This window comes from Sus scrofa, chromosome 18, assembly GCF_054392235.1.
Source record: "Sus scrofa isolate SSC_HxYL_T2T_F1_AM1 chromosome 18, Sscrofa_HxYL_maternal_Yorkshire_Landrace_v2.0, whole genome shotgun sequence".
Classification (NCBI taxonomy): domain Eukaryota; kingdom Metazoa; phylum Chordata; class Mammalia; order Artiodactyla; family Suidae; genus Sus; species Sus scrofa.
In genome coordinates this window covers 30,883,388-30,894,325 of record NC_139400.1, presented here as the reverse complement: position 1 = coordinate 30,894,325, position 10,938 = coordinate 30,883,388, and the positions used below count along the sequence as shown (strand labels likewise).

The following is a 10,938-nucleotide window of genomic DNA, read 5'->3' as shown; positions in this document are numbered from 1 at the left end:
TTTGGGGCTGGGCAGATGTTTACAGGGCCTCCATAAACAAGCTCTTCTGATGTTATTGTTCATCAGTTAATTAGAATAAAATGTTTTTCTTCACACAAAACCAAAAAACCCTAGAGAATTGGTTTGCTTGTCTCAGTGTATCTATATAAAGGCTTATTTTTATTGACTATATGAGATATCTACATCATTCATAAATGATTTTTATTTATATATTATAAATTATTTATATTCATAAGTATATGTAATTGTGACTTAATTTATAGCAAATTTTGAACCTTAAGATATTTATTTTGAAATGTGACTAATACATCATGGATAATAACTATGTAAGACCAAAACAACTGAAGTTCCCCAGATAATAATTTATGACAGTGTTCTCTGCTGGTGACGTGTTCCTCTCCACCACTCCAGAGCAAGAGAAATTGCTGGCACACTGCAACAAATAATCAAAATAGTTCACATGACTTTTAAGAAATACTCATATAACTGTTAATATATTTATATCATTTTAATATTTCTAATATTATGATATAAAACACCATTTTAAAAATCACTTAAATAATTATAAAACATACTAAATTTCAGTTTGAATGATTTGCTAGAACCAGTAGAAAGATGGTCATATTTTTTGTAGCTTTCTCAGTTTATGTATACATATTTTTTGACCAAATTTCTTTGACTACTCCTTCAAGAAGCTGTAATTAAGCTTTCATGTTCTCTTGGTTCATAAGACTCTGATCCTATATGAATTTATTTTTGTCTCTTAATATCAGTTGGTTTTCTCTTTTATTAATTAAACCAAACATTTCCTCCCAGAGCAGCATGCTTATTAGTGATTTTGTTTTCACTTTGCATTATCTTATTAAATCCAATATTTCTAAAGAACAGGCAATTTTCAAAACCAAATAACTCTTCTCTTATTCCCAAGAAATTACACTTCAACCATAGATATCTTGCCAAGACCACACAAATTTTAGTGGCTAGTTAGCTATTTAAAATGTTTGATTATAGAAAAGTTTATGAATGCAAAAGAAAAAACTACATATGTGTGTGTGTGTGTGTATACACACTCTAATTATAACTATTAACAAAGATACAAATATTCAATCACCAAACAGCATGCTTGGGAAATAGAACATCTCCCATATTTTGAAAGGTTAAAGAATGATTCTAGGAAACTATCAACCTTCCCAGAGATAAATGGTACATCTAATTTTGAATTTATTGTCTCATTACTTATATATCTATCCACGATATGATATTAGCTTTGTCTGTGTTTGAATTTTAAATGCAGGACCCTGCTATGTTTTGGTATGGGAGTGCATGAAGCTAGTGCTTATCTTGATATTTATCAAATTTTTATTTTTTATGGAAAACAACCTCTGACAACTTGAGTATTGATCTAAATTCATGCCAATATTTGGAGAAAAAATTCTCATTCATCCCCATAAATATTTGCTAAAGTAGCACTTAACACTTGGTGGCATAGAAGTATACCAAGTTTGTAATCTAAAGACATTGTGAGTCTTGCAGAATTAAAGTCTTTGAAGTTATACATTTAGAAAATCATTAGAAAATCTTGAGTTAACTTAGGTGTAAATTGGAACCAAGGCTGAGGGAAAGTAAAAAGTAGTGAGAAATATTTTGAGTCCTGTTTTGAAAGAATTGGATGGTGATTCTACATTTTCTGTAATATAAATGAATTAGGTAAAATGAGTTAAATTCTGCGACAGAGTTCCCATTGTGGCTCAGAAGGGTAAGAACCTGACTAGCTGCCACAAGGATGAGCATTCGATCCCTAGCCTTGTTCAGTGTGTTAAGGATCTGGCATTGCCGCAAGATGCGGCATAGGTCGCAAATGCATCTGGGATCTGGCGTTGCTGTTAGTGTGACATAGGCCAGGAGATGCAGCTCTAGTTCGACCCCTGGCCTAGAACTTCCATATGCCACAGGTATGTCCCTAAAATATAAATATATAAAGACATACATACATACATTCTGTGACAATTATTTAACCTAACCTGAAGGGTTTTATTATCATTGATTTTATTTCAGCATTTAATTTAATTTGAATTATTTACTTATTTAGAAAGTAGTATAATATTTTTGAGTTCCTGTTACCTACTAGGTCTGTGCTAGGCATTGGGCCATCACACCAGAGCTGAGCCATATAAGAGTTCATCAGAAATCTTGCAACCCCTAGTCTGGGAACTTAGATATGCTGTGGGTACAGCCCTAAAAAGACAATAAAGAAATGAAAGAAAGAAAAAAAGCTTGCAACCTAGTATCAGAGAAATAAATTAATCAAGCAAATATGTAAATACTTACATACATATAAACCATTATTGGTTCTGAATGAAATCTGTTTTGAGGTAGCGATGGAGAGCACAAAACCATAATTTATCTTCCTTCACTTGTAACATAAGGTATAGAAAAGTAAGGTTAACCTTGATTCTAAGCAGCAGTTTTTCTTGGTCACAAAAGAAATCAACCCCCTTCCTGCTCCCCCCAAATAAAAAACAAACCTCTGACTAGCTATATAATAATCTCAGTTATTTCCTTTAGACATCCAAATTACAATAACAGTAACTAGCTAAATAATCCATCTGAAAGGAAGAAGAAAAGAAAGAAGGAAGGAAAAGCTCTTGGGTCCTGGTCAAACAGTTAAAGGGAATTTTTAATTAATTGTTTGCTGTTATTACACTACTCAAGATATATTTATATACAGAGCCTCAATTCTAATGAACTTGCATCTAATATATTTTTATAGGTCTAAGCATTATGTAGGGTGAGAAATCAAGTAGGAATCTTTAATCTGGGGATAATGATGATAATGAATAAATTATATTTAGTAAGACAATACTAATTGCAGACTTACCAGGTACAACATTTTCCTAATGGCAGTTAAAAGCTTGACTATACTTACATAAACTGAAAACATCATTTGTGAACTTCTCATTCTATGATCAACAATCCAGGAATTATATTTTTGCTATTTTCCCATTATTTTCTTTTCCCTTATTGTTCAAGAAGATCATATAAGAATTCAACTATAAAGGCATTTTTTTTAATTACTGCAGAATGATTTATACATGTACTATTTCTTTTTTGTATTACAGTGGTTATGAAATCAATACAATCAGATTGTCCTCTTGCAGATTCTAATAATTGGTCAAATGACTTCAGTATAAGAATAGTACATTTCATCTACTTTCAGAAGGATAAATATAAGACTCCATCTATTTTAGCATTCACTTATTAGATTCATGGTCAATTCTCAATTTTCTGTGTCATAAAGTAGCATAATGTTTCAGACAACCAGGATTCAAGCTTCTGGGGATTTTTAAGTGTATACTTCTGAATATATTGAGCATTGAGAAAATTATACATTAATTCTAGGATACAAATTATCTAAGTACACTGAGGATAATCAGAACAAGAAAGTAATCTATGTACTTAATCCTTTCTCTGCAAATGAAAAAGAGAGATTTTTCAAGGTATATCAGTTTATAATATTCTAGAAACTCCACAATAGTAGTAATAATAATGGTAAACTGAAGAGGATAAGTGCAATCAGATACCATTTTTGAATGCCTTTCCCAGATTTCCCACAGGATTGCTCTGTGAGTGATAAAAAGTACATAAAAAAGCTTGGCCTCACCTGTGGTACACTGTAATAGGTAGGTAGTTTCTGTCAATGAAAATAAATGGAATAGACTGCAATTAGACATACTAATAGCAATACAGACCTGTAATTTGAATTAACATCCTTAAGAAATATAGAAATTTTACACATGCAAATTCACAACCTAGGAAAAATTGTTTTAGTGTAAATCCAGTAACAAAGTGGCTCTGGGAACTCTGCATCTTTCAAATAAGAATTTAGTTGACAAATATTTATCTACTATCTGCATGGGAAAGATTCTAAGTCATGGACTGTAAAAAGAAAAAAAATAGCATTCAAGTATTTTTCAACGAATGGCCTATAACCTGACACATTATACATGGATAAATGAAATTTCCATCTTTGGGTTAAATAGGGATGGAAATATTAGAATACATTAATAAAAATTTGTCACGGCTCAAGATTTTATTCTATGAATTCAGGTAAAGTTGTCATTATAATACATTGTATTTACGCTACATATTTTTTCATTACATAAGCATTAACTGTGTGCTATATAAAAATAAAAATTAGGGAAGTAAAAGTATTACAATCATTCCATCTAAGGATAAAAACCAAAAGCTTTGGAATAAAAATAATTATTTACTTCTTTTCATTAATACAAATATTTTTGAATTATTCAACAGAATTTTAAGAAAAAAAGAGTATAAATAATACAGCATATGTCTGATAAATCATTCTATATATAAACAGTTGAGAACAGAATCTATAGGAGATATAGGAAAAGATGAATAGAAATGAGGAGAATTAAATTGCTAACATTAGTTGTGCTATATTCAACAAAATTATTCCTAACAATAAATGAATTATGGAATGGATAAAAAAGTCAGAGGTAAAAAGAGAATGAAGAGATGAATAAATTTAACTAGATAAATTTTTTTTTTTGTTTTGTTTTTGTCTTTTTGCCATTTCTTGGGCCGCTCCCGCGGCATATGGAGGTTCCCAGGCTAGGGGTCTAATCGGAGCTGAAGCTGCCAGCCTATGCCAGAGCCACAGCAACGCGGGATCCGAGCCGCATCTGCGACCTACACCACAGCTCACGGCAACACCAGATCGTTAACCCACTGAGCAAGGGCAGGGATCGAACCCACAACCTCATGGTTCCTAGTCGTTAACCACTGCACCACGACGGGAACTCCTAGATAAGTTTTTTTAAAATGTTTGTTCTACATTTAGAAGCTCCGTATTTGAGTTGTGACCTATAAAGAGATTAGAACCCATCAACCACATTCTTACAATAAAAATCTGAACAAACTGGAAGTCAGTGATTTTTCTTGGATCTGTCAGTGCACTAAGGTCACAAGGCAGACTACCACACAACAATCTGAAGAGACCAGGGCCACCAGAGAGACCTGTGTACATGGAGCAGTCTCCCCTAGAGCCATATACTAGTAGGAACCCTGGACTAATCATTTTGATGAATTGCTGGAGACTGAGGACGTTCATGAATGAGAAGCCTGTGGAGACCTGTAGCCTAAGGAGAATTCCCATAATGTCATGGGTTTCCCTTCCAGGAATTCCATGAGTTCCCACACTGAAGGACCTGGAAATTTTTCTTCATAGTTCTTACAGGAACAGGGAGAAAACTAAAACATTGTTAATAGGGCCTAAGGCTTTAAGGGAATTCACTGGGAATGCTGCAGCCAGGGAAGGGAATAGGGGTGAGCGTGAAGGCATGCATTAAAGATACAGTCATGAAAGTTACAGCCTTGAGAGAGAGGCCCCAAAACTGGATTTATCATAAAGTTATTGAATGCTTCTCCCCACACTTGAGTACCACATCAGCAAGGATTTAGTGTAATAACAATGGATTATACATAAGGGGCTTACAAAACACTGTCTCTGATGAGTAGTGTTTAGGGAAACAGACTCAAAAAAGAATACAAAAATAAGGACACTAGATATCTGTAGCTACAGAAAACATTAACCTCAAGTCCTGGCCAGATGTAAAAAAGACTTATACCAATGCTCTCTTTACCATGTCCAATAAAACATGTCTTGCTTTCAAAAAAAATTTACAAGGTAGGCCAAAAGACAAGACAAAAAACACAGTCTAAAGAGACAAAGCAGCATCAGAATCAGACTGAGATATGACACAGGTGTTAGAGTTATCAAAAAATTAAACTAATTTTAAAGGCTCTAGTAGGAAAAAGTATATGGCGTGCAAGAATGGATAGATGATGTAAGCAGAGAGATGGAAACTTTAAGAAAGACTAAAAAGAAAATGCTAGATATCAAACACACTGTTATAGAAAGGAAACCTGCCTTTGATGGATTTCCTTTGACTACAGCCAAAGAAAGAATCTATGACCTTAGTGATGGATCAATAGTAACTTCCCAAATTGAAATTCAAATAGAAAAAGAATGGAAAAACAAAAACCAGAAAACCAAAGCCAAATAGAATATCTTGGACAAACAGGAGTTTCTGTCATGGCTCAGTGGTTGACGAATCTGACTAGGAACCATGAGGTTGTGGGTTTGATCCCTGCCCTTGCTCAGTTAGTTAGGGATCCAGCGTTGCCATGAGCTGTGGTATAGGTCACAGACATGGCTGGGATCCTGTAGGCCAGCAGCTACAGCTCTGATTTGACCCCTAGCCTGGGAACCTCCATGTGCCGCGGGTGTGGCCCTAGAAAAGGCAAAAAAAAAACCCAAAAAACGTGGACAGACAAAATTAGCCATGCTAATTTCATAAAAAATAGACTTCAGAACAAAATATTTGTAAGAAATAGAGGTCATAGCAGAATGATAAAGAACTCAACTCTCCAAAAAACTTAGCAATCTTAAAGGTGTGTGTACCTAACAAAAGACTGTTAAAATATGTAAGGCAAAATCTGATAGAACCACAAAGAAAACTAGACAAATCTGCCACTATTGTTGGAGATGTCAGCACTTTTCTATTGGTAACTAAACTGATAGATTGAACAGGCATACAGTTCATAAGGGCATAGATGACTTGAACAGCACCATCAATCAACTTAATCTAGTTGACACCAAAACAATACACCATACAACAACAAAAGAATACCAACACTCAATCTCACAAGAAACATTCCCTAAGATAGACCACATTTTAGGCTATAAAGTAAACCATAACACACTTAAAATAGTAGAAATAATACATCATATGTTCTTAGGCAACATTGGAATTAAACTAGAAATCCTTAACAGATAAATTGAAAATCCCCAAATATTTGAAAATTTACTATCAATTAATGCAGAAAAATATTTCAAATACAACAAACACCCATTCATGGTAAAAAACTTGGCAAACTAAGAACAGATGGGAACTTCCTCAGCATGAGGAAAAAAACCTACAAAAACCCCTATAGCTAACATCATACTAAATGGTGAAAAACTGGACATTTTCCCTCTTAGATTAGATTATGCATGTATATTTAGAAAGTATAACTAACAAAGATTTCCTTATGGACAGTTAATAGGATATGAGAAGAGTCAAAAAAGAATTCAGTATTTTAATTTGGGCAACTGGAAGACAGAGTTACTCTGTATTCAAGGAAAGCTCTATCACTGAACCCATCAGATGGGGTAACTGGAGCCTTCTCTGCTTGCTTGATCTCTCAACAGGCTCTCTCATCTGTACATGACCATGTCTTATTATTTTCTTTTCTTTTTTTTTTTTTGTTTTTTTTTGTTTTTGAGTTATCTCTTACTCTTGGGGATTGTAAAGAAATGCCAAGTAAATGTTCATAGTCACTTGTCATTTTGAACTGGAAGCCCAGTTGTTTTTCTTTAAAATGTGGTTGATTTTATTTTAATATGGAAATATTAAAACTTGTCCAAGCTCATAAAGTTAAAGACTTGAAGGGGATGCAAGTACGTACATATTATGTAAGTTATGTTTCAATAAATTTTATTAAAGTAATCGGATAAAATAGATGGCAAGGTTAGGAGGACAATTACTTTTAGGCTCTTATGAGCATCAATTCACCCATATGAATAAATTAATTTGTAAATAAGTTTGATAAAGTAATTACTTTTTTCTAACACCTCAAAAAGACCACAGTGATGTGTAAAACAGTTGTCTGCTTCTCTCAGAATTATTAATTTTCCTTTTGAGATCAGCACAAGAGTATTTACTGATAGTTTGGATGATGCATGGTCACTCATCTATCACAGAACTCTACTTTCAAGGCTTTGCCAACATAATTCACCAAGGAAACAGCAAAAGAAGTAAACTAGTTTGTTTTATTAAAGAAATATAATCCAAAGAAATATATTCTAACCTGATATGTAACTGAAATGTTTACGAAGAAGCATGCTTTATTAAAGTTTTTCAACAACATATCAAAGGAAAATGTTCATCCTTTGAAAATATCATCTTTTCACAAAAATTGTAAAATCTTCTCCAAGTTATTTTATAACAGAAACCCCTTCTGTTTTCATCTGATTATAGGACCTTCTTTCTAATACATAACTTGTTGAGTTTTGTTTGATGGGCATGGATGGAACCATGAAAAGTAGATGAGTCAGACATGGCAAGGGCCATTGTCACAGAGAAAAAGAAGGAAAAGAGAATAGCTCATGATATCATTTGAATGTCTCAATTATCAGTGCCTGAAAGCTCTTGAAACTTCCTGGTTAAATGGGTTAATACATGCTTACCTCTTTAATTTACATTGAGTTGGGTTTCGTCAATCACCAGCAAAAACTAGTGTGATAGATACAAGTGATTCCTTTGTCAAATAACATTATAGATGCTATATGTAACATGAAGTATTTGAAACATTCAGGGAAGCACAGTAGAACCTATCTGAGCAACCTAGCTTCATTTCGTTTTATCCAAATACATTTGATGAAAAATTACTCCTTTTTTTTTTTTTTTTTTCCCTCCTCAAAAACCCTATTTATATTTTACAGGGCTAGTTTTAGACATGACATTCTTTCATAAATGACAGATTTTAGGTGCTATTCTTTAACTTAGACAGTGATGTGAAAAGTTACGTAATGAATGTAAAAGAAAATATTGCTTTATTCTAATAGGCCTTAGTTGATAAGAATGGAATGAAAGTGAGGTACTCTATCTCATATATGAAAGCCATGGAAATATTTATACTTAGAAACTTTACTGGAGACTACCTATCAGAGAGAAAATTAATTATCCTTAGTAGCAACCCGGAAGACTACCTGTAAATGTGAGGCTAAAGAATTTGTGCACTATCTAAACCTCCCTTTGAGAAAACCTGGGCATCCTTATGAAAGTAGGACTAAAATAGGATTGAATTCAGTATGATACTATTTTACTTACGATTTCTTTAACCATATACATGAAGGATGCTGGTCTATAGTTTCCTTTTCTTGTGGTGCCTTTGTCTGGTTTTAATGATGGCTTCATATTCCCTCCTCTTCTGTATTCTGAGACAGACTAAATAGAGACTTATTTATTTTTATAAATTTTCATCTTGTGAAATCATATAAGGACTGGAAATTTCATTTTCTGAATTAGGAATTCAATTTCTGTAATAGGTATAACCTTTTCCAGGTTATCTACTTCTTCATGAGTAGATTTTGATAGTTTTTCTTAAGGAATTGGTCAATTTCAGCTAACTTATCAAAGTTTCTGACTGTAGAGTTGTTGATATTATTCTTTTATTTTCCTTTTGATGGCTGTGGGGTCTGAAGAGATGTCCCCTTTCAGTATTGCTTTTAGCTCCTTTTGTCTAATCCTTTTTTCTGAGTCATCTTTCTCGAAGTTTATCAATGTCTATGATCTTTTTAAGAAACTAGCGTTTGGGCTTATTGGTTTTCTATATTATTTTCCTATTAATTTTATTGATATCTTCCCTTTGGTATTTCCTTTCTCTTATTTTACTTTGAGTTAAATTTGCTCTTAATACTCTAGGCTCTTAAGGTGAAGCTTGGATTGTTGATTTGAGCATTTTGTTCTAATGTAAGATTTTAATGCTATAAATGTATGTATTTAAAAGCAGTTCTTAATTATATTGTTATTACATTTTCATTCAGTTCAGAATATGTTTTGATTTCTTATGAGAATTCCTCTTTGACTCATTTGCTATTTAGAAGTGTATGATTTTAACTTTCAAATAGATAATTTTTCAGTTAATTTTTCCTTGTTATTGATATTTTAGTTTAATTCTATTATGACATTAGAACATGTTTTATTAAACTTTTAACGGATTCTTTTATGGCCTCAAATATGATCTTGGTGAGCGTTCCATGTGCACTTATGAATGATAAGTATTCTGTTGTGTAGAGGAACTTTCTAGAAATGCTAATTAGGTCAGATTGGATAATAATGCTGCTCAGATCATCTCTTTACTTACTGATTTCATGATTACTTCTATCAATTACTAAGAGATGGGTGTCAAATCTCCAAATATAATGGTAAATTTGTGCTAAAATAGTTTTTGTCTTATGTATTTGAAGGTTCTGTCATAAAATACATACATATTTGATTGCAATACCTAGAGACAAATTACAACAAAAACACAATGATCCAAAACCTAGGGGACATAGCAAAAGCCATTCTAAAAGGGAAGTTTATAGCAGTACAGTCTCATCTCAGGAAATAAGAAAAATCCTAAACTACCTAACCTTATACCTAAAACAAATAGAGAAAGAAGAACAAACTCCATTATCTTCTGGCTTGCCTGGTTTCTGTCAGGAAGTCAGCTCTCACCACACTGGCTTTTGAGACTGATGGGGATGGAGTAGACACAGGTAGTTGTAGAAGTCCCAATAAGGGACCACAGATAGAGAGGGAAACCTAGGGGACCTTTGGAAGATCACCCGGTAAGTTAATAATTGCTCAAGAAAGCCATCAGAACAAGTCAGGCTTGCTTTGCTAGCGGAGGTATGAGAATTGCCTCAGGTTGTTGGATGAGGGATGGGGTAAGGCCTGCATTCAGATTCAGACCAAGGGCAGGAGTTTGAGGACCACCTTAATTTGAATACACACCTTACCAGGTAACAAGGAGGAGCTACTACTCCGGGAAAGGAAGAGGTGGTCTTTTCCGACCCTGACTCCCCTTGGATGATAAAACTGTAGCCCACCTGATCCTAGGAGCTATGAAGGATCCTTGCCTGCCCACTTGCATCTGTGCCTGCCACTTGCATCTCTCACAAGTTGGAAGAGTTTTTAAGTTCTGCTGTATCTTTGGCTTTAGGTCTTGCTTTCTCTTTTACCAGTGTACAGTTGCCTCTGCTAATTCGTGGGGCTGAATTCTTCTCACCAGTATGCAGCGATGTCTCCCCAGTTAAGTGCCCACATC

The 10,938-nt window shown here is 33.8% G+C and overlaps 1 long non-coding RNA gene across 2 annotated transcripts in view; it reads right to left on the bottom strand.

Moving 5' to 3' along the window:
• Window positions 1-328: 328 nt before the first annotated feature.
• The window catches only part of LOC106506787 (uncharacterized), a 93,920-nt gene continuing 83,310 nt past the window's right edge, over window positions 329-10,938 (bottom strand). For both annotated transcript variants that reach the window (XR_014834014.1, XR_014834015.1), the window contains 3 exons: window positions 3,662-3,691; window positions 2,122-2,235; window positions 329-433 (listed from right to left, as the gene is read on the bottom strand). This is a non-coding gene — a long non-coding RNA (uncharacterized LOC106506787). The remainder of the gene's footprint in view (window positions 434-2,121; window positions 2,236-3,661; window positions 3,692-10,938) is intronic.